This window comes from Schistocerca gregaria, chromosome 4 (genome assembly GCF_023897955.1).
Source record: "Schistocerca gregaria isolate iqSchGreg1 chromosome 4, iqSchGreg1.2, whole genome shotgun sequence".
Lineage (NCBI taxonomy): Eukaryota > Metazoa > Arthropoda > Insecta > Orthoptera > Acrididae > Schistocerca > Schistocerca gregaria.
In genome coordinates this window covers 656,922,870-656,948,099 of record NC_064923.1, presented here as the reverse complement: position 1 = coordinate 656,948,099, position 25,230 = coordinate 656,922,870, and the positions used below count along the sequence as shown (strand labels likewise).

The 25,230-nt window shown below is 43.1% G+C and overlaps 1 protein-coding gene across 1 annotated transcript in view; it reads right to left on the bottom strand.

Moving 5' to 3' along the window:
- The window catches only part of LOC126266787 (b(0,+)-type amino acid transporter 1-like), a 402,063-nt gene extending 385,083 nt beyond the window's left edge, over nt 1-16,980 (bottom strand). Inside the window, exon 1 of the mRNA XM_049971332.1 lies at nt 16,843-16,980. The gene's annotated coding sequence lies outside the window, so the exon portion shown is untranslated. The remainder of the gene's footprint in view (nt 1-16,842) is intronic.
- Between the last annotated feature and the right edge of the window lie 8,250 nt (nt 16,981-25,230).

Here is a 25,230-nt window from a genome sequence, read left to right as displayed (position 1 = left end):
CAGCGCATAAAGCTTCACTCAGAACTGCAGAAGTCTCATCTGTTACACCTCCTTTTTGCGTAATACTAGTGTCGATCGTCAATTAAAGCTCATGGTGTTCACATTTGCCACTTTAAGTAAAAATCTAAAACGCGATGATTTTTCTGTTATATTGTTATTGAGAAGCCATATCAGCCACTGTAATTTACGACAAGTTAGATAAGTTATTAAAGATAATTGAGGGCCACTGTAGGCCATTTTGATAGTTTTTCTCTTTTGTGAAGCCTAATTTAAACCTAGATTATAGATGTGACATGGCATAGGTCATCCTTCGATCGATTGTAGAACTTGGAAAACCACTCAGGGAATATTCGTTCCCATTTTTGTTGAACACAGTTGGTTTTTACCATCCTGCATTAAAACATTTCCTTTTATCAATAGTGCAATTTATAAACGATGTTTTGTGAGGACAATAAAATTTCCAATGGCAAACTTAACTGCTTTTCGACGTTATTTTACCAGCTAACTAAAAATAGGAAAGCCTTGAAACCCTTCCACTAAATTTAGTTAGTATTAAGATTCTTTTACAGGGAGTGCAGTGGAGCTGACGCTGAGATCATTTAGTATTTGGTTATATCATCGCTAGTCTCACTGAACTCTTCTGAATTCTACATGTCATGTGTGGTCTGGCGTCTCCTTACCAGCAACAGATCCCAGGTTCAAACAAGTCAATTCCCTAAAAAACGCTCAGAGCGTCGTTGCGCGAAAGTGGTAGGGAGACACGATATAGAACAAGCAGACACCATGAATGTTTAGATACGGAACCATATTGTACCCAGGCGTGCACATTTTCGTCCAAAGCAAATCGACGATCACGAATGTTTTTCTTTACGCCCCAAAAATACGTAAATCGCTTGCGGAGAGATCAGGACTGTATGGAGGATGTTTAAGGACTTCTCAGCGAAGCGTCTGCTGCATAGTAGAAAAAATCTTGACAACATGTCTCACAGTAGAATAAATGTACTAACAGTTACTGTGAAAACTTTTGAAATAATCTCCTGCTTACTTACTTTTTCCATTTGTCTCGTTTCTATTTGACTGTAACTTATGTTCCACAACGTTCCAGACGGAAGGCAGGACGGAAAACGAGCAGTGCATTTTATTGCTGTGACAGGGACGGCCAGCATCAAGAAGTGCACATCTCTGGTGATGCGTTATGGCACGATGTAATAACAAGCCATCAATCATAGACAAATCTCACTTCGCTCTGAAGGCGCGATAAGGGCGCAAGAGTAGTGTTGTGTGGCTGCAGATTTCCAGCACCACTGCACATTTGTGTAAGTAAACACACACAGACACACACACACACACACACACACACACACACACACACACACACACACACACACACACACACACACACACACACACACACAGAGAGAGAGAGAGAGAGAGAGAGAGAGAGAGAGAGAGAGAGAGAGAGAGAGAGAGAGAGAGAGACTCATATACGATGTGTTAAAAAAATAACTGTGGCCGATCAAAACCCAGACAGAGCAAGCAGCTCGTTGTGTAGAATTTATTGGTAGTCGCAAGTGGATGCAAACCTCCATGTGCACGAGTAACGCCATGCTATAATACGACCAAATCTGCCTCATTGTCTGTTCTATTGTTTTAGTCGTGGCTTTCCAGAAACAATGTCAAATGCCACGACCATATGAAACTGCGTAGTCTTTTGCGTGTTTACGGAGAGTCCACAAACTCACGCGAAGTCGACTAACTTACTGCTACTCGACTGTCGTTCAAACACAGTATATTGAGCATGGACCAAGTAACAGAAACCGCCAAGTATATTTATTCACTTTTTAGGGTTCCGTACCTCAATCGGTACAGAAGGAAGGTCCATAGTCCCTTGTCGATACAAAGAACTGAAGCTAAGTTAATGCAGTCAAAAGATACGGCCATTTATGTCACATGATTTGACACTCGAAAACTCACTCATCAAAACCTACAGGCGTAGAATCATGAAATTTGGCAAAAAAGATTTCACAGTAAAACCAAAGGAAAAATCCCAAAATTTTTAATTTTTAATTTTATAGCACGAAAATATTTCTTTTGCCATTTGTTACCAGACGTCAAACTTGAAATTAAAACAATCAGTAGTTCTACTTTCAGGCGGACATTTCGCAACGGTAAAAATTAATCATCACACAAGCAAGGAAAAGTCGTCATATGATTCGTTTCAGGATTTATCCATCAACAGGTATTCAGGAACGATAATCTGCGAATGTTTTTAACATAGAATTTTATAGCCATATCTGAAAAATCCGGAGGTTGTACAGTGTTTCAGGGAGAGCATAAGGGAGCAATTTACAGGAATGGGGGAAAGAAATACAGTAGAAGAAGAATGGGTAGCTTTGAGGGATGAAGTAGTGAAGGCAGCGGAGGATCAAGTGGGTAAAAAGACGAGAGCTAGTAGAAATCCTTGGGTAACAGAAGAAATATTAAATGTAATTGATGTAAGGAGAAAATATAAAAATGCAGTATATGAAGCAGGCAAAAAGGAATACAAACGTCTCAAAAATGACATCGACAGGAAGTGCAAAATGGCTAAGCAGGGATGGCTAGAGGACAAATGTAAGGATGTAGAGGCTTATCTCACTAGGGGTAAGATAGATACTGCCTACAGGAAAATTAGAGAGACCTTTGGAGAAAAGAGAACCACTTGTATGAACATCAAGAGCTCAGATGGAAACCCAGTTCTAAGCGAAGAAGGGAAAGCAGAAAGTTGGAAGGAGTATATAGAGGGTCTATACAAGGGCGATGTACTTGAGGATAATATTATGGAAATGGAAGGGAATGTAGATGAAGATGAAATGGGAGATACGATACTGCATGAAGAGTTTGGCAGAGCACTGAAAGACCTGAGTCGAAATAAGGCCCTCGGAGTAGACAACATTCCATTAGAACTACTGACGGCCTTGGGAGAGCCAGTCCTGACAAAACTCTACCATCTGGTGAGCAAGATGTATGAAACAGGCAAAATACCCTCAGACTTCATGAAGAATATAATAATTCCAATCCCAAAGAAAGCAGGTGTTGACAGATGTGAAAATTATCGACCAATCAGTCTAATAAGCCACAGCTGTAGAATACTAACACGAATTATTTAGAGACGAATGGAAAAACTAGTAGAAGCCGACCTCGGGGAAGATCAATTTGGATTCCGTAGAAATACCGGAACACGTGAGGCAATACTGACCTTACGACTTATCTTAGAAGAAAGATTAAGAAAAGGCAAACCTATGTTTCTAGCATTTGTAGACTTAGAGAAAGCTTTTGACCATGTTGAATGGAATACTCTCTTTTAAATTCTGAAGGTGGCAGGGGTAAAAAACAGGGAGGGAAAGTCTATTTACAATTTGTACAGAAACCAGATGACAGTTATTAGAGTCGAGGGGCATGAAAGGGAAGCAGTTGTTGGGAAGGGATTAAGACAGGGTTGTAGCCTCTCCCTGATGTTATTCAATCTGTATATTGAGCAAGCAGTAAAGGAAACAAAAGAAAAATTTGGAGTAGGTATTAAAATCCAGGGAGAAGAAATAAAAACTTTGAGGTTCGCCGATGACATTGTAATTCTGTCAGAGACAGCAAAGGACTTGGAAGAGCAGTTGAACGGAATGGACAGTGTCTTGAAAGGAGGGTATAAGATGAACATCAACAAAAGCAAAACGAGGATAATGGAATGTAGTCAAATTAAGTCGGGTGATGCTGAGGGAATTAGATTAGGAAATGAGACACTTAAAGTAGTAAAGGAGTTTTGCTATTTGGGGAGCAAAATAACTGATGATGGTCGAAGTAGAGAGGATATAAAATGTAGACTGGCAATTGCAAGGAAAGCGTTTCTGAAGAAGAGAAATTTGTTAACGTCGAGTATAGAATTAAGTGTCAGGTAGTCGTTTCTGAAAGTATTTGCATGGAGTGTAGCCATGTATGGAAGTGAAACATGGACAATAAATAGTTTGGACAAGAAGAGAATAGAAGCTTTCGAAATGTGGTGCTACAGAAGAATGCTGAAGATTAGATGGGTAGATCACATAACTAACGAGGAGGTATTGAGTAGGAGTGGGGAGAACAGATGTTTGTGACACAACTTTACGAGAAGAAGGGATCGGTTGGTAGGACATGTTCTGAGGCATCAAGGGATCACCAATTTAGTATTGGAGGGCAGTGTGGAGGGTAAAAATCGCAGAGGGAGACCAAGAGATGAATACACTACGCAGATTCAGAAGGATGTAGGTTGCAGTAGGTACTGGGAGATGAAAAGGCTTGCACAGGATAGAGTGGCATGGAGAGCTGCATCAAACCAGTCTCAGGACTGAATACCACAACAACATCTACATGCGGTAATCGCTCTTTGATATCTGATGGACAAACTCCGAAACACGTCATACGAGTAATGAAGTCATTCCTTGCCCGATGTTTGACTTTTACCATTGGAACACAGTCTGCCTGAATGCAAAACTGCTGATTATTATAAAATGGTCGCTTCCTTCCTACATGATCTTATGTCGCATTTATCTTACTGAAATTAAAACAATCGTGAAAATCTTGGAATCCCTGTGACCGACACCAGGCAAAAATTCTTGAGATTCTCGTTTCCCGGAACGGATGAACTGCATACATACGTAATTAAGTTTGTACGGAACCGCCAGTGCGCGAGTCCAACGGACACGTGGCTTTTTTTTCTTTTTTTTCTATGGGTTTATAGCAATACGACAGAAGTTCTCGTTTATGGGTCAGTATCCAAATTAACGATTAAACGTAAGCAACATACGCAACATTTTATGTATTTTCGAAACAGACATTAATACATTAGAAGCAGTGGATTATACACGTTTCATAACGAACAATCTTAGATTTTCATCTACAGGAGGTCAACTACGGTACCTCTTTAAGCCTAAGCCGCATGAGCTTTCAATGACTTAAACGAAATAGGCATTAACAGAGGAATATTAATTTCTTGAATCTCCTAGACGAGTATTTCTCCCACATAGTTTTACGAGATTTGTGTGAAGCACGTATTCTCGACATATTTACGAGAAATGAAATGGGGCGCCTGATACGTGTGCCATCGTATTGCGCAGGAGAATAGTTTAACGTTTTGTTGAACATGTGGTGTTTAAAGTTACCGGCGAAAGATGCACGAATCAGTTCTCCAATTGGAGACACCAACGGTGACACTCAGCAAGAGAAGACATCGCCCCTTCATTCACGAGTGATGGATCATTCAGGTTCTCTGTGCGTTATTGATTAACAGTGTGCTTTTGGGCGTTCAGCTGTTGTTGATTCCATTTTTCTACACGTAATTTGGTCGACCAACTCAGTGGTCTTATTCAGCTGCTATTTATAGTCGAGTTCCACTCCCTTTGATGCTCTGCTTGTTGGAGGCCAAACTGTTATTCCGTGAATCAGACATTCTCTGACGTTTTTCCGGCTCTGATGGATGAGGTGGCTGGCTCTGAGGCTCTTAGACAAGGAGGGCGTCGCCAAAGAATCTCAGCACTTGCGAATAGTTATCCGAAGGACCGGGCTCTCAGACTAATAAATTCAGTGAGCATTGCAGTCGTTAACATGAGAGAGAGAGAGAGAGAGAGAGAGAGAGAGAGAGAGAGAGAGAGAGAGAGAGAGAGAGAGACACAGAAAATGAAACGCCTAGAAACTTGGTTGTCTTACGCTAGCGCAGTCTCTGCAGATATTTGCAGACTCTTGCGAGGAAATTCTATCCGGTGTATTTCATTCCCGTCAACAAAACATGTCTGCTGTATTAAAGGAGATGTACGTATCACATAGGCGAGTGTGTATTGCATTCCATGCGAATGTACCATGACGGGGACGGGCTGTTAATATAGTCGAGAAGTGCAAGGAGCGTCCACGACACTCCTAACTGAAACAACCAAGCAGATATGACGCCAGTGTTGTGATAGAAACGAAGTTTCTTGGACAGCCTGACTGAGGCCTCTCCGAAATAAAAATGTCGGCAAACTCATTAAGCCAGGACAGAGGTTTAAAGGTAGTCAAGGATTGCGATTCGCAACTCAGTTTATTAGAATCTCTCCGATCATTTAGCCAGTCAGAACTGGAAACTAAGAGTATTTCACAGAACAACAGTGCGGGCTCTGGAAAACGAATAAGCTTTAAAAGGCACAGCGGGCAGCGGAAGTGTAACTAGTGTACGTATATCGGTCTGAGAACAATAATAGGTCACAGTGCGGTCGGAGTCCGGGCAGCGATTTCACGTAAGATAGTGTGCTGAGAAATGGGCTCTACAACCAGTAAGCTGAATAATGTGAAGGCTAATATTAACGTGCCGCAGTAGTTTAAATAAAGTTCCACGGAGCTGACGAATCTGGTGTGTGTCCTAAGTCATCTGACCTGAATCCTATTTAGCACCTCCTAGTGTTCACAAAGCGAGATGAGCGGTCATTGGTCCACGCCACGACCAATGTCCGTGAGGTTGAGCGTTTGCGACTGTGTGTGGTGACCAGTGCTTCCGGTCTAAATCTTACTGCCCACGAGTCTTATTTTCTCATTAACGCTTAAAATTTTATTTCGGATATAAATCTTCAGACACATTAAGTACAAGCGAAAACAGCTCCATCAGGAAGAGCTACTTTATATCTTGAAACAGATGGGAAGATGGCCTTACACCGCTGAAAACTATTGTTGTACTTTAAATTGTAGTGAAAATGTTGAACACGTTTTATTAAAAAATATTTGAGCAATACGAGCCTATGCAAACGCCAAAGGAGTACAATTTTAATAACTATAGGATAAAATGCGTTCTTTTTACATTGACAGAAAGGAGCCAATCCATGCTAAGAAAGTTATTATAGGTCATAGTAACAGCGCCATAGAATCTTATATCTAGGCCTAGTAAAAGTATGACGTCGGTAGAAAGCTTCACACAATATAAGCAATTTAAGGAGAACGCAGAAGCTACACGATAAAAAGAATATAGTCACTTATTTGTAAGTCACAATCGCGATTTTAACTACCACAACTCGTTTAGACTGTTAGTGTACCATAAGATGCCCTTTGCTGGCATGCAGCTATCTCATGATCGCCCCAAAAACATCGCCTCCTAAGTAAAATACAAAATAGTTTAAGAATAGAAGCTGTTTGTGAAAGAGGGAATAGAGTTTAACGTTCTGTCGACGACGAGACGGTCCACTAACTCGGACTGAGAAGGGATGGGAAAAAAAATCGGGCAGGTCGTTTTCAAACGAACCACCCCGTCATCTGCCTTAAGTGATTTACAGAAACCACAGAATACTTATATCTGGGTGGCTGGACAGGGATTTGAGCGTTGATGTGAATGCGAGTCGAGTGTCCTGCCTTACACAGTGCCACCTCAGTCAGTTACATCGTTTAAATGCTTCCTTGCCAACCAGTTTATCGGCCAAACAGCACTTTGTATTTCTTTTCTCGCGTATTCGCTCCCCATAATACTATCTGCTGCCCGATTTGGAACACAAAACTTTGTGTAAGTAGGCTGTTTAGGTTTTTATATTGGTAACGCCATGTAGCGCTCTATATGAAAATCGCTGACTGTGCTGTGTATAGGCTGTGGTTGGTTTGCATTGTTGGAGTAATATTCGTCATTGTAGTGCTGGGCAGTTGGCTGTTAACAACGCGTAGCGTTGCGCAGTCGGGGGTGAGCCGCCAGCAGTGGCGGATGTGGGGAGAGAGATGGCGGAGTTTTGAGAGCGGATCTGGACTTGTGTACATCAGAGACAGTAAATTTGTAATGCTGGATATCATGAACTGATATATATATATTATGACTTCTGAACACTATTAAGGTAAATACATTGATTGTTCTTTATCAAAATCTTTCATTTGCTAACTACGCCTGTCAGTAGTTCGTGCCTTCGGTAGTTTGAATCTTATTTAGCTGGCAGTATTGGCAGTCGCTGTATTGCAGTAGTTCGAGTAACGAAGATTTTTGTGAGGTAAGTGATTTGTGAAAGATGTAGGTTAATATTAGTCAGGCCCATTCTTTTGTAGGGATTACTGAAAGTCAGATTGCGTTGCGCTAAAAAATATTGTATGTCACTTTAGTGTACGTCTGAGTACGTTCAGTTTTGCCCAGCTGTTTGAAAATCAAATACGTAGGGGTTTATCAGCACAGTAATTCACTAATTTTTCTAAGGGGACGTTTCAATTGTCACGTGTCCTGAGAGCGTGACCATTACTGGACTATTTGCAGATGGGAAAAAAAGCTTATACATTATTTAGGATATTTCTGTTGACATATTTTAATCAGATCTGGCCGCTGCATTTTTACGATTGTCGTGAATTTATTGTTAAATTCACGACATCCGTAAAAAGGCAGCAGCCAGATCTGATTAAAATATGTTAGGGATATTCAAAATAATTTGTCAGCGTTTTTCTTCTTTTCAGTTACAAATAGTCCAGTAATGGTCACGCTCTCAGAACACGTCAGTGTTTATGGTTCAAAATGGCTCTGAGCACTATGGGACTGATGTCATCAGTCCCCTCAGTCTCAGTGTTTATGGTAGAGGTAGTGGTCATCACGCGAACACTCGTTCGACGGGTCATTTTGGACATCTTGGAACATAATGTGGGAGCTCAACGAAACTTGGGGGAATGTACGCCGAATAGCAACGAGTCTTCATAGAAGTACATGAAGCCCCAAGCAGATGACACTCTGCACAACGCGCTTAACACCGATTTCAATACATCGGCCACGCCCCCTGAGCTTAAAGCAAAGAAATCTAACGTTATAACGTATGGAAAGAATGATGCGAAGAAACGACGCCCGAGAGGCAGCCAATACTAGAATCTACAATGTAACCCACACCCTCGAGAAGATTGTAGTTTACGGATTGCACATGCAGTAAACGCACTTACCAATATTCATCGGGTGGTAGCCTACAGGACAGGCGTCGGAGACTCCCCAACTTGTTCGTCCAGCTCATCAGAAAGTGGTTATTACGTGTTATACCGACCAACTTAACGATTTGTGCAGGAGACTAAGCAAATCAAAAGGTAACTTCGCATTATCCTCACGTGAGGAAACAAATCACAAAATCATTAACTTTAACTGACCGCAATCTTCCCATAAAATTGGCTCACTATCCTCAATTATGGACTCTGTATCATCCCATGGACTGTGAGGCCGTATCTACCAGTTCCTTATTTTTATGTTATTGATGCCCTTGTATAACTGGAACCGGAAAAACAGGTAGCAATTTAATTTCATAACAAATTAGTGTATTTTCACCATTTTTTTACCTTTTTACTCTAATTATCTGACAGAACTGCATTTCTTCCTAGTTCTTGTGATGTATTATGAGCTTATCAACTATTACCTGCTCCACATGTCTTTACACATTTTATTTTGATCGTCAGTTGTAACAGCAGTGTAATAAGAAGCTGTCGCATGTGCTAAACGAAGATGATCATATCATACACACTATATATATCCTCCAACTCCAGTTTCCTGGTTGTTGTGTACAATTCTCGCCACATTCTCTTGTCTTCATACATCTTCTGTTCGAAGACAAATTCCCATTTGTGTCCTTTCTCGTGCGCATCTGACCTTGCAGTCTCTATCCAGATTTCTTGGTCTTCCCCGTGGCCTTCTTCCTACGAGGTTCAGGCTGAAATACTTTTTGGCAGGTCTTTCGCTGTTCATTCTCATTATGTGCCCATACCACTGAAGCCTAACGTTACTTTGTGACACTGGCAACAGGGATCTCGATACCGGCTTCTTTTCTATTCACCTCATTGCTGATTTTGTCCTTTCTAGTAGTTCGATTCATAGTTCTAATGAATCATGTCTGTTGCCTGAATTTTGCTGACTTGTTTGTATAGTAGGGTACATGTTTCTAAACCATATAACCATATATAAGGATAAGTACGAGGTAGGTGTGGTACATGGTCGCTTTTGCCTTTCGTGACATTTTATCGCCCCAGAGAAGATTTCTGATTTGACTGTAAAAATTTGATGCTTTCTGTGTCCTACTGAGTACTTCCTGCTTAATGATGTTGTCTCTCGAGATCATACTTCCTATGATCTTGAAATGGTAAACAGATTCTGCTTTGATTCCTCCTAGAATTATAATTAAGGTTGTCCTTTGCCTTTTTATGCTCATTTCTACTGCCTTTGTTTTACTTATTTTTAGTCCGAAACTTTTGAATGTGTTGTTCCAATCATTAAGTTTCTTCTGTGCTTCAGATTCTATCGCTCCCCATACTATCAAATCATCAGCGAAAGCCAGGGCATTTGGGTCGGTAGTTTCTTGATAGATTTTATGATCTGTCCATTACTATTACAAACAAGAGTGGTGATAGCGCTCTTCCTTGCTGGATATCTCTCTTTGCTCCCAACCACTCTGGTCGCCCGTTGCCTATCTGGACATATCTGTAACACTTTTGGTAAAGCATGTTTATCAGTTCGGCACTTTTGCAAGTTTGGTCTTCCAAACACTCCCATATATTGTTTCGAGGAACACTGTCATACGCTTTTTCAAAGTCTAAAAATACAACCACAAAATTTCTTTCATATTCCCAGTACTTTCTGACCGCATTCTTATTGCAAAAATAAGATCCATGGTACCTCTGCCTTTCATGAATCCATATTTTTTTCCTCAAGCAAAGGTTCTACTATCTCTATAAGTCTTCATTTCTATGGTCTTTTCTAACAGCGAATAAAAATTAAAAAGAAACTTACAGCTGCCCTCAGTCTGGAAGTTGATTTGAAAGTTATAGTGCTTCGGTAGATGTGCTGCTGTTGAATGTGGTATGCCCTTCCATTCATCTAGTCTTTGAACCTACTAGCCCAACTAGTTACAGAGGTTCCTGCTGTTTAAGATGAACCTCAAATCACGTAGAAAGTTGGCATTTTTCAAATAAATCACTGCCAGAAGTGCAAGAATAAACATCGAGGGTTTTCAAATAAACTAACGAAGACTATACTGCTTCTTATACTAATAGATATCGTCTCTCCCTTGTATTTTGTTTCATTGTTTTTCTATGAATTGCTCTAGAGATAGCACCAGTAGTTCCCTCTCTCATCACTTTATGGTGCTTGACACATCGTTCACTCACTGCTGGTATCTAAGAATGCTAATAACTGCTGGCGCAAGACATTTTTTTAACTGGTCTTTGGTGTCTAATAACTATTACCGGACATGGATGTAATAAAATTTGTAAAAGAAGTGCAGGAGATCAAATTGTCACTGAATGAAAACTGACAGTGTCCGTGAGGGGCAGAATAATAAATATGAATACGAAAATGGCCATCGTTAACATTTTAGCGCACAAGTAAAGCGACGAGAGCTTGCTCGCAGTCGCGTAGTGGAATTCCACAACTAGAGCGGCAGCAGCAGCACTGTATAATTGGGAGGTGGCCCCCGGCAGATGCCGACTTGGCGATAACCAACACTGCTGAGATGCTGACAATTAAAAGGAATCGCTTATGAATTGGAGCTACAATTAAATACCATGAAAACAGATGTGGGGGCGAGAGCTGGCAGAAGGCCGACTCGACGACTGTCTACAACGTCTGAAGTTAATGGTTGCTGTGCCACTAGTTTGACTGAAACTGCCTTTAAGTAACCCTCATTTAACTTCATTTCCATTTGAAAATACAGTGAGTGAGCTCAATAAATTATGCTGCTGTGGCGTACATTATTTCAGTTGTCAACAGTAATGCATTATTCTGCATGAAAATCTCATCAGTATACAGGGTGGTTCACTTAAACGTTCCAGCGCAAATATCTCCGGTATAACAATAGATATTGAAAAACAACTTTCACAGATGTGAGTGTAGGGCAGCGGTTCGTGAAAGTAAATATTATGAAACATTGTAAAACGGAAGTTAATAGGTTTCAAGAAAAACTAGCTATTTTTTTAAAAAAATGGACACCCCATATTATTTCTTACACAATCAATAACATGAAAACTCACGAGAAAGGCGTTGGTTACATCGCAATACGTCAGTTACATCACGAGAGATTCCAAAGCGAAGTTGACGCTTGAAATAAACGAAACGCGTCGCTATTGCACATTCCGAGACGGAAGCGTGATCCCCACATATAAGCGACTGTGGTAGGAAACCCTGTTATTACTTTCGTCCCTCGTGACAGCAGTGAAAGTAAGCTTAGGTGAGTCAATCACATCACATTGTGATTATGGGCAACGTGGGGTTCACCCTTGCATCTCGATATATACAATGACGGCGCGTTTCGTTTGTTTCAAGCGTCAACTTTGCTTTGCAATTTTTTGGGGTATAACTGACGTATTGCGACGCAATCAACGCCATTCTTTGTCGTTTTTCATGTTATTGATTGCGTAAGAAATAATACGGAGGTGTCCGTTTAAAAAGTTAAGTTTGTGTTACGTATCTGACAGCAGTAGAAAGTCACTTCCAAAAAATATTGAGTACTAATAATTCACTATTTATGTCGCACACTCTTAAGAAGTCCGCCCGGTAGCTGAGTGGTCATCGCGACGGAATGTCATGCCAAGGGGCCCGAGTTCGATCCCGGCTCGGTCGGAGATTTTCCTAGTAATCATCGACACGCAAGTCGCCGAAGTGTCATCAACTCAAAAGACTTTCACCGGGCGAACGGTCTACACGACGGGAGGCCCTAACCACACGACATTTCATTTCGCTCTTAAGAAGAGTAACACTAACAATCAGTGTGAAGAATTATTATCCGATTCATTTGATTATCATTGGCTTAACTGTGATGTTTTTCACAAATTTGTGACAATCCTACGTTTCAGCTTGGAATCAAAAAATTAATAGGAATCTGAATGTTTGGCTAAGCAGCGTGACAGTTAACCTCCAGGTCACGCTTCGACAGACTTTTAAGCGCACCACGTCCATTGTGTCAGACGCCACTCGGCACAGGTAATACAATACTCAGGTGGCAAGAACACTTTCAACTGCTCCGCAAACCTCTGCTTGTTTACTCGTTCGATGCTAACTCGTGTGCTAAATGCCGGGTCAATAGTTCTGTGTACGAACTGAAGAACAACCACGAGACACGCGAATGGTGTGCGGAATTTATTCTCGGGCAATGTAGCGCGTTACTTTATTGCCCGAGCGCAAATTTATTGCATGCATCCACATACGCGGCAGACGAGGCCGTACGGTGTGGAAATTTTAAGGGGGGGGGGGGGGGGGGTGATGTGATTCAGAGGGGAGAAATTTTCCGTTCCACATTTAGCGGAACCACCTTTCAAATTCCATGCTGTGTATTCCACTGATATCCTCGAATGCTATTCGACTACCTTCAGATTTCCTACATTTGCTACAGACATATCAACCAACCTATCGTTTCACTCCTGATTATTAAACCTCAGCTTGCCGCGCACGTACCAACGCATTCTCCCAAATTTGCACCTACTTTCTCGACAGTCTATCCTAACAACACTAACCGCCCTATTCGAACAGATCATTAAATCCGTTCTGACATCTGCCCAGCATCGTAGCTTTAAATTCACACTTCTGTTCTTGTCCATGTCAGGGCTCCTCTTCGTGGTCGCCACCCCCGGCCCCGTGCCTCCTCTACGCTCCTCCCGCCCTTCCAAAACACACAGTTCAGGTTGGTCCTCCCAGGGTCACCCATCTTAAGGGGGGTAGGACGTCAAACGGGCCGACTTGGATCAGGAGAGGCACCACAGGACACTTTAATTTCCACTGTCTATACATTTACAAATAAATTCATGAAACTTTAGCAGCATGACCAGGAAGGATTAAGGATTCATACTCATAGCAGTGGAAGCTCAAAAACGCAACAAAACTTTTTTTTACATGTGAAATTTCATCATTTTTTCACTTACTACTGGCTGCATTTGTTGCTATAGGTACACTTTTCTTCCTAAGTAAGAGATTCTTCGATGACTTTTGTACAGCATACAAACCATAGTTACAGGTGTATGAAACTCTAGAAGTTACTTAATTTATGAAGAAATTAATGAACTGTTACATTTTAAACTTAATGTTTAGATAAAACTCAAGTTTTATAGTTAATTATCTCAATTTTTTCCACAGTTTTTTAATAGATTTGGAAAATTCTAGAGTTTCATACACCTGTAACTACTGTTTGTATGCTATGAAAATTTCATCGAAGCATCTCTTACTTAGGAAGAAAAGTGAACCTATAGCAACAAATGCAGCCAGTAGTAAGTGAAAAAATGATGAAATTTCATATGTAAAAAAGGTATTTTGCTACGTTTTTTAACTTCCACTGCTATGAGTGTGAGTCCTCAATTCTTCCTGGTCATGGTGACAAAGTTTTATGAATTTATTTGAAAAAGTATAGAAAGTAGAAATTAAAATGTCCTGTGGTGACTCTCCTGCTCCAAGTCGGCCCGTTTGACGTCCTACCTCCCTTAAAATCATCCACGAACAGCCGTTCCATCAACCGACTATTTAAAAATTTTACTTAATATTGTCAGAGTACAAAAACCTGTTTCAATGCGTTTCAAAACGCATACAGCTATACATATTGTAAACTGAAGCCCGCCGCCGTGTTTTTGTCTGTATGTGAAGGCTATTCTGAGGAAGTACTGTGGGGATTTTGATGCAGTTTTCATTAATATATCAACGAAAATAATTATTTGAAAATATAAGTAACTGTATAGCTAAATTAACTCACCAAGCGGCGGCAGAAGAACACACATGTAAGAGGTATTACAATTTGCTAGCTTCTGGAGGCAGTGGGTCCTCCTTGCAGAAGGGTTGAAGAGGAAGGAAGATGTGTAAAGGAAAAGGACTGGCGAGGTTTAGGACAGCGGATACAGTCCGGAGAAGTAGCTCAGAACCCCTGGTCAGAGAGACTTCCGGGAGGGGATGACAGTCTCCCCTGACACGTGGTTCTGGGTGACTTTCCCGAACTCTGCCTCTTTTCCTAAACCTCCTTTTCCTTCACCACTCGTCCTTTAACTTTAGTCCTCCTGTCAGAAGGAGCCACTGTCTCCCGAAGCTAGCAAACTGTAATAGCCTTTATGTGTGTATTCTATGCCGCCGCTTGATGAGGAGGGTATATCTATCCAATTAGTTTTTCTGTTGATGGACGAGGAAGGATTATGTTTATAATTTATTGTCGCAACAGCAAACAACTCTGACCTTGCACACTCAGTGCTGTCTGTGCGAAGTTGCACAGGTCGCTAGTATTTAATATTTTTAAGATTTTAGAAATCATGTTCGTATATTTTATTAAGCCTCTGTGCTTTGCGGCGGTACTACCAGTCCACTTTCGCGTTCAGTAATGATAAATGGTTGGATGTACGTCGCAGTAGCTATGCAGAAAGAAGAGGGTTGTTTACATGATAGACTAGCGTGGCAAACACCATCGGACGTAAAAATACACAAATCTACACCTGATCAGCTTTTTTTTTTTTTTTTTTTTTTTTTTACACTGTAGCTGATTAACGCCTTTCGGGATTAGGAATTCAGGTAATTGGTTTTGAAGTCTTACTCTCCGACAAATTACAAGAATATAGAAAAATGTAGCATTTGGAGTTTCTCTACATTAAGCGGGAAGATGGGGTAAAATCTATTGTCTTTTAGCCAAATTCCGTTAGTTTCCTCGGAATCGTAAAATAGTTGCGAAATTGTTTTAGGCGATTTCAGTAATAACTTCTCTTTGCACTTCGCTTTTTTTACATTGTTATAACTAATTAAAAATATATCACTTTTTCAAACCAGCAGCTCAATTCATGGAATCCATACTAGAAGTAAGAATAATCTTCACAAGGATTTAAAGTTACTTAGTCTTGTATAAAAACGCGTACATTATTCAGGAACACACATTTTCAATAACTTGCCAGCAGCTATAAAACTTGCCAGCAGCTATAAAAAGCTTAACAACCAAAGAAATTCAGTTTTGTATATATATATATATATATATATATACACACTCTAACTTTTGCACCATTTCAGTGTGCAGTAATGTGTTCATCGTAAATACGTATTATAGTAGTTGTATTACACGTTTAGTACCTTATAAATAAATAAAACTTATTTTAAATTCAGTGTATTAGTATTTGTAAAATGGTTCTTTCATATAGTGTTCATTAGAAATGACGATCATTCCACTTGGGACCTGTGGAATGGTACATTAGATTATTTGTTTGAGTTGTAAATATTTGTCATGTATTGTTGTTTTTCTGACATTTTCTACATCCGGGAGGACCACCTCACTACGGATCAACTGGAATGAAAGTAAATCTAATGTAATCTCATCTAAATTCGTTGTTGGGTGCCTCAGCTAAAGCGTTTTTAATGCACTAAAAGAGCTACGAGAACACTTCTTTCTTTCCCTACATCAACACCACGGTGTCAACGGCAACAGCTGTAACTGTGATATCAATCTGGGGTAATTTAAAGCGGATCGACCGTGTAAATTTCATTAGGCGGAAGGCCAACTTCGTACTCTAAGGAGCTCTAAGAATTGTTGTTTATTCGTGAAGTAAGTAGTTATTTGCAATAAGTCTCGTCAGACTAATTCTTGAATACGTTTCGTTCACGTCGGATTAGCAGAAGATACCGAGAAAAAGCAAAGAAATGGTGTACTTTTCGTGATGGGTATTGTTTTGTCGTCGCGACAGAGACACCGAACAGTTTAATGAAGTACAGTCATAAGCTCTATAAGAACGAGGCTAGGCGACACGGAAAGGGACATTCTTAAATTGATGAAAGCGGATGGCCTAAACCGAACTGAAGGCACCCTGCTTCCTGCGGCATACTAATGATGCGACAGTAAAGTGGCGCAGGCGTACTGACGGGAGCGGTAAGCGTTTACAGGAAGAGGTACGCACCCTCCGCCACACACTGCAGTCCAGACGCAGGTGGAGCAGGCTCGTGCAGGGGCAGACACGCGGCGACACCTGTGGCTGCTGCGGCGCGTAGCTGGCGGCTGGACCCGCGGCGGCTGCCTGCCAGAGACTGCCTGAGTGGCTATCAGCGGCTACGCGGCCCGTCTGTATCGCCGCCGCCGTGCGACACGTGATCGTCGCTGCCGTCGCGCCTCCCGGGCCCATTCACTGCCCATTGAAGCGGACACGCGATCAGCTGCAAGCGCGACGAGCGTGCGAGACCGACCGTTCTGCCCTAATTTATGATGGGTTGTTGCGGTCTTCAGTCCGAACACTCGTTCAAAAATGGTTCAAATGGCTCTGAGCACTATGGGACTTAACATCTGAGGTGATCATCCCCCTAGAACTTAGAACTACTTAAACTTAACTAACCTAATGACAAATGGCAGGCGAACATTTTAGGCAAAACCACCCCTACCTTCCGCCTCCAGGATTTCTACATCACCATCTATATCCGTCCTATCGCCCTCACCCCCACCCTTAAGTACGTTGGTGTCACCCTCGACCGTCGCCTCTCCTGGACGCCCCACCTCCTGAGGATCCAACCCGGGCATGCTCTCGCCTCTGTCTCCTCGAACTCCTCTCCGGCCGAACTTGGGGTCTGGACCCCTCTACCGTCCTCCGTACCTATAAATCCCTCATTCGCCCTATCCTTTGCTACGCCCACCCTGCCTGGATCTCCACTCCCCCTACCTTTTATAAATCCCTCCAGATCCTAGAACGCCCTGCTCTACGCCTCGCCTATCGCATCCGTCTCCCCTCCCCCATGCGGATCCTTTACAACCTTATTCCCTTTCCCCACCTCCTCCTTTTCCTCGAACGGATACGGATGCTATACACCTCCCGTAAGCTCGATCATCCTCACCCACTGGTCTCTCCCATCCTCTCCAGCCCCCGTCCACAGCCGCGCCTTTACTTCCACGTCCCACCTGCTCTCCGTCTCTCCACTCTCCACGCCCTCTCCCAAGGTGGCTTCCGCCAGCTCCCCCTCCCTGATGATGCCTTCCTCCCCTCCATCTACCCCTCCTACCAACTTTGATCCTCCCTCCCTCTTCCTGTGTTTGTTCCTTTGGGCACCCTCTTTCCCTTCTCTCCCCCTTCCCTCCATCCTCCCCTTCTCCCCACTCCTCCCCCAGGCTTCCCCTACCCCCATCCCTCCACTCCTCCTCCATCTCCTCTGCCATTGGCATCTTTTGCTCTCCTCTCTCCCTTTCCGTCCCCCTTCTTCCCCTCTTGGCAGGTCCCCGGACTCCCACACGTTACTTGGACATTCGTGCGCCTGAGATCATCGCCATCCGTTCCTCGTGTGTGTGTCATCATGTTTGTGTTTAGTGTTCGCCGTCACGCTCCAACGTTCACTTGTGCCGTCGAAATCATCGTTGTTTGTGCACCGTGCCAACGTGTTTCAGTGCATTTTTCGTCGAGTGTGAAGGGTTCCGTGTTTTTATATTCTATGTCTACTGTTTTTTGCCCGTCAATGTGTCTATTATGTGTCTTCTTTCTATTTTATCTTTGTCGACTCAAAGACTGAAGAGCAGCGTAGAATTCTGCTGCCAACCTACCTGATCTACAGTATTAAAATTACAATAAAGGAAAAAAAGGACAAATGGTTCAAATGGTTCTGAGCACTATGGGACTTAACTTCTGAGGTCATCACTCCCATAGAACTTAGAACTACCTAAACTTAACTAACCTATGGACATCACACACATCCATACCCGAGGCAGGTTTCGAACCTGCGACTGTAGCGGTTGCGCGGTTCCAGACTGTAGCGCATAGAACCACTCGAACACTCCGGCCGGCGAACACTCGTTCAGTACAGCTCTTAGGTTTAAAGTTAAAGGCATCTAAACACGCGTCCGTCCCCGGTAGCTGAGATATCAGCGCGACAGAATGTCAATCCTAACGGCCCGGGTTCGATTCCCGATTTTCTCCGCTCAGGGATTGGGTGTTTTGTTCTCCTAATCATAATCATTTCATCCCCACCGACGCGCAAGTCGCCGAAGTGGCGTCAAATCGAAAGACTTGCACCCGGCGAACGGTCTACCCGACGGGAGGCCCTAGTCACACGACATTTACATTTACCTAAACACGCAACTTATCGGCCGACAGATAGTCAGACCGACTGACCAATTTCTTGGCGGGCTACACACAGGCTGACCAACTGCTCTCAGCGATTACAGCGCCGCCCTGTTGTTGTGATTTCTTTATCTGAAGTTCACTGTTTATGTTCTACGAGACCACACTTGTTTTCAAACAGCAACAAAAACACCGGTGTGGCTTGGCTGCTTTAGAGGTAACAAGGCCAAAAAAAGCTGTGGGCAAAGAAGTGGCTAATGCAAGGAAAGAAATTTACCCACGTCTTGTTACTTAAGCTGGTTGCAGCCAATGATTGTTGTAATCATCTAAAAATTGATAAACATTCATTTCGGAGCTGGTGAACATCAACAAACAAATATTAACGTAAAGAATACAGTCATGAGAGAGGCTGTAAGCTGCGTGGAGAGGCTGTTAGCTACATTACGGTTATTCTAGTTAGTGACAGGAGTTAAGAAGGCCTCAAATTCAATTCTTTTATATCCTCACAGTTGTTAACTAAAATGATTCCTGAAACCTGCAGTAAGATTTATAATTGACTAAGAAAATACATCATGGTAAAGCAAATTAAATAAAACAGCAGATGTTAATGTAAACTTTATTAATTTATATTGCCGGCCGGGGTGGCCGAGCCGTTCTAGGCGCTTTAGTTCAAAATGTTCAAATGTGTGTGAAATCTTATGGGACTTAACTGCTAAGGTCATCAGTCCCTAAGCTTACACACCACTTAACCTAAATTATCCTAAGCACAAACACACACACCCATGCCCGACGGAGGTTGGTTCAAATGGCTCTGAGCACTATGGGACTTAATTGCTGAGGTCATCAGTCCCCTAGAACTTAGAACTACTTAAACCTAACTAACCTAAGGAGGTCACACACATCCATGCCCGAGGCAGGATTCGAATCTGCGACCGTAGCAGTCGCCCGGTTCCAGACTGAAGCGCCTAGAACCGCTCGGCCACCATGCCGGCCCCGACGGAGGACTCGAACCTCCACCGGCGCTTCAGTCTAGAACCGCGCGACCGCTACGGTCGCAGGTTCGAATCCTGCCTCGGGCATGGATGTGTGTGATGTCCTTAGGTTAGTTATGTTTAAGTAGTTCTAAGTTCTAGGGGACTGATGACCTCAGAATTTAAATCCCATAGTGCTCAGAGCCATTTGCACCATTTTTTTAGCAACTGCTAGAACTGTAAAAAGAATCGCAGACTTTGCTCTTCCATAGCAGAGGACTTGAATGTAAACTGGACTTTTTTTTAACACTTATACCAAAGACAAAAGGGTGTTTCATGAATTAACGTCCATTAAATGTCGATATTTCGGTCTTTCATTTAATTTCCGATAAGTATCGGAAATAAAACCTAAAACTGGAAATACTGAAAGTTGATGGACTCTTATTCTCTTTGTATGCCACAAAAAACCATTATGGATTCATTAAAAAAAGAAAAAAGTGCTTCATTTGTTGCATGTATATTTTTATACTCCTTGCAGAACGTGTCCCACAAACATCTGCTGTCTTTAAACTTCTCCAGAAGCTCTATCCTTAAAGTTTCTTCCGTTTTGCTCACTGTCATGCACGTTGGAGCAGCATTCTCTCGCGCAGTGACAAAAGACGAATTTCCGACGGGCGATTGGCACGACAGCGCTACACACTGGGTGGAGTGGTGCTGGTGGCCGGTTTTCGGGTGGTGCTACCCGCACGACACCCCGACAAGGAAAGTTCGTCGGCTGGTCTGTCTAAACGCCTGTACGCATCCAATCTGTCGATCGGTCAGTTAAAGAGCCCTACACACCCACCAACCGTCCAAGCGCCCTGCGAACTGGACGTGTGTAGGCGTTTAGACAGACCCACTGACGTATTTAACGTTGTTCGGTAGGTCCGCCGACCTCCCCTTCCCCGACCCCCCCCCCCCCCCCTCTCGACTCCAACCAATAAATCGTGTTGTGTTTATCTTTTGTCACCGCGCAAGGGATACGGGATTAATTGCTGCTCTAATATACATGATACTGTGCTACCAGGACGAAACATTAAGAACAGTTTCTGTTGAAATTTAATGAGTGCAGCTGCTTGTAGGACACGCCGTGCGAGGGGTATAGCAATATACATGCAAGAAATGAAAGACTTGAAACTTCCTGTTTATGTGTGTGTGTGTGTGTGTGTGTGTGTGAGAGAGAGAGAGAGAGAGAGAGAGAGAGAGAGTTTATACACATGGTGGTTAGAAACAGTGTGAAAAGCTTGTAACGGTGTTACTTGGCAGATTTGGGCTGAGAAATAATTTTTAGGGAAAAATATCGATATGTTGTGCTATTTCCAAGTTGATTAGCATTGAAGTTAGCTAATCAGGCCACTGCATGCCAGAGGTAGTGTCATCAGACATGTTCTTTATTTGGTTTCCTAATACTGAACAAGAGATTGATACAAAATTTGGACATGGGATGGTAGTAAGGATCGAACCTGAGCCACAGGCTGAGCTGTCTCACGCACTATCAGCTACGCTGTGAGCACAACTGGCACTAAATGTATCTGGCAGGCTGGTAGAAGTTGTGTGCGCAACAGCCTGATTGGTAAACTTCAATGCTGACAATGGAACAAGTATATTATTTATTTTTATTAATTAACGGCCATTGAATGTGGATACTTCGGATTTTAGATTTCACTTCCGATAAGTCTCGGAAATAAAACCTGAAAAAAGAAAAGAAAAACAGAAGGCTGAGAGAGTTTTATTGTCTACAGGAACCACAGGAAACTATTATGAATACGTCAAAAAAATGAAAAAGTGTTTCATTCAGAATGAGATTTTCACTCTGCAGCGGAGTGTGCGCTGATATGACACTTCCTGGCAGATTAAAACTGTGTGCCGGACCGAGACTCGAACTCGGGACCTTTGCCTTTTTATTTTTTTAATTTTTTAAAAATCTCTCTCTCTCTCTCTCTCTCTCTCTCTCTCTCTCTCTCTCACACACACACACACACACACACACACACACACACACACACACACACACACACACATACATATAGACAGTGAGGTCAGTTGATAGTGACCAGGCCAAATATTTCACGAAATTGGCATCAAACGCAAAAATAAGAACAAATCTGTTCGAGCACGACAGTTGAAACAGATGGCGCTATGGATTGCCCACTAGATGGTGCTGTCAATGGTCAAATTGATAGAAACAGCATTTTAAAAAAAATAGTTACCCCATTTTTATTACATAGTCATATAGTATGTAAATAAATATGAATGTTTGACTTGGAATACTTGTTTCGCTTTGTGATGGATGACGCTGCAATATTCTCACAAATGTAGCTAAACACCCAATAGCAATGTGTGCAATTCTTGACTTAAATTAGGTATGATAACACGCTTGCCCAACAGCCAGTCATCAAAGGTCGTACCACTCGCTCCGTCCGGCTCCTTGATTTCTCCCTTACCATCTGCGCCCATCCTGTCCACCTCTCCCCCACCCTCACCTACCTTGGCCTCATCATTGATCGTCACCTCACCTGGATCTCTCACCTCTATCCAATCCGAAGCCTCCGACTTCTCAAACTCCTCTCTGGCCAGACTCCTTTACCATCCTCCACACTTACAAATCTTTAATCCATTCCATCCTCTGGTATGCTAGTCCTGCCTGGATATCCACCCCTGACCCCCTCAAATTCAACAAGTCCCTCCAGGTCCTCGAACACCATGCACTCTGCCTCGCCTTATATATAAGCCTCGCATCCCCCAAGCAGATTCTCTTCGACCTGATTCCTTTCCCCCATCTGCTTCTTTTCCTCAAACATATCTGCATCCTCTACGCCCTCTGCCGCCTTGATCCCCTTCATCTCCTGGTTGCTCCTCTCCTCTCCAAACCCCACCTTCTGCTGCGCCTTCACCATTGTGTCCCCCCATACCCTCCACCTCTACACCTTTCATCCTTTACCCAGGTGGCTTCCATCGACTCCCCTTCCAAGATGATGCCCTCTCTCCCTCCATTAATCCCTCCTATCAGCTCTGACCCTCACCTCCCCTACCCTTCCTCTGTCCTTTTCCCAGGCTCCCTCTCCCCCCCTTCCATCCTGTTTTTCACTGCCTACTCCGTCTCTGCCTCCCTTCTCTCCCCCGAGTCCTTGCATTCCCCTCCTCTGCCTTTCCCCACTCCCTCTCGCATCTGCCCTGACCCCCTTTAAAGAGTCCTCTCCCTCCATTGGCTCCCCCCCTTCGTTTCTCCTCTCCTTCCCCCTTGTTTTTCCCCTCATCTGTGCAGGTTCCCCCTCCCCCCCCATCAGCCCTTGGCTGTAGTGTGTCATCTTCATGTCAACTTTTTAGTGCAGTGTTTTAAGTGAGTGTTAAGTGTTGTGTGCCTTTTCTGAAGTTTTGCGAACAGAAATCATACTGTCGCTGGGTGTGATTTTTATATCTCTTGCGAACAGAAACCAGACTGTCGCCGTTTTTTTAAAAAATTGTCTGTCTACTGTTTTACCTGTCTCCTTCCTGTGTATTTTGTTAGCATCTCCAACCCTTTGCTTTATCTTTTAACTTCCACAATTTTCCACCATTTTACAATTTACGTCACTGTTTTTATCGTCTGCTTTTATTGTTTAATATTTTCTTCTTCTTCTGCTGCCAGCCCGCCCCCTTGAGGGGGGGGGGGGAGAATCGAAACTCAATAAAGGAAAAACAAAACGCTTATCCAACCCTAACCACCCATTGCCGCACCTCTGTATCCCTTCCTTCTCTACCTCCACACCCCCCATCTCCTTCATAACGGCAATTTCCAGCACCTCCCCTCCTGGATGTTGAACTTTCCTGTGACATCTACCTTTCCTTTCAACTGTAACCTCGCCTTGTTCCCTCCCTCCCCAGGGCCCCCTTTTTCTCTCCCCTCCCTCTCCCAGTGAGGATTTCCCTCCTTCCCCTTGGGTCCCTGCACCCCCTCCTCGACTGTTTCCCTCCCACATCCTGCCCTCTTTGGCGCACCCCTCTCCCATTTCCAGCCCCTCTCTTCCCGTCCCTCCCTACTTCCCTTCTCCCTCATCTCCATGCCCCAGGCAGATCCTCTCAGTTTTCTCATCGTAATCAGTGTGCTAAGTCAGTATTGTGTTTTGTGCTGTTCTCCTGTGTGTCAAGAGCTGTGATTTTAATTGTGTGCTGGACTTGTACAAAGCATTACTGTCAGTGATTGTTATGTGCTATGCCATCCATTAATACTCTTATGCTCCAGTCATACTTCGCCTTGTGTTCTTTAATTGTCCCAGTGTATGGCCTTTTTTTGTGTACACTACTTCTTTGACGGTTTTTATCTCCGTTTTACAGTCTCCTCTTTTTTGTCTGTTCTCTTCCCTACTGCCCGCATCTCGTGGTCGTGCGGTAGCATTCTCGCTTCGCACACCCGGGATCCCGGGTTCGATTCCCTGCAGGGTCAGAGATTTTCTCTGCCTCGTGATGGCTGGGTGTTGTGTGATGTCCTTAGGTTAGTTAGGTTTAAGTAGTTCTAAGTTCTAGGGGACTGATGACCATAGATGTTAAGTCCCATAGTGCTCAGAGCCACTTTTTTTTTCTTCCGTACTGTTCCCCATTTTTATATCTATGTACGCCATATTTTCTCCTTTCTGTTCTTTTAAATGTCTTCTTTGTATAATTACTGTCTTTCGGCTGAAGAGAAGTTCAAATGCTGCTGGCAGCCCACCCTAGGTGGGACATTGAAACACAACAAATGAAAAAATAAAGAAACGCTTGTCAACTCCCCCTCCGAGATGTTGAAGTTGACTGTGACATCTACCCTTCCTACCAACTGTATCCTGGCCTTGTTCCCCCCTCCCCAGGGCCTCTCCTTTTCCTCTCCCCTCCTTCTGCCCCTGAGTCCCTGCTCCCCCTTCTCAGCGGTTTTCCTCTCCCATCCCTTCCCTCCCAAGCCCCCCTTCGGTGCACCCCCCTCCTCATCCCCCTTTCTCTCCCCTCCTCCTCATTTCCTTTTCCCTTCTCCCTTGTCCCCCTCCCCTGGCAGATCCTCCCAGGTTTTTATTCATTATCAAGTGTGCTGTGGGTAAAACCCCAATCACAGAAACCCTAATAAACAGCCTCTTGTTGTAAAAGAAGTAGGAAAATTAGTCATCCTGACAGTGACAGCAGCTACTGATGACGAATTTTACAATTGTGATAATTTGATCAATAGGAATGTCATGTGAATAATAATGTTTATCATGAAATAGAGACTGAATGAAAGAATATGATAGGATACACA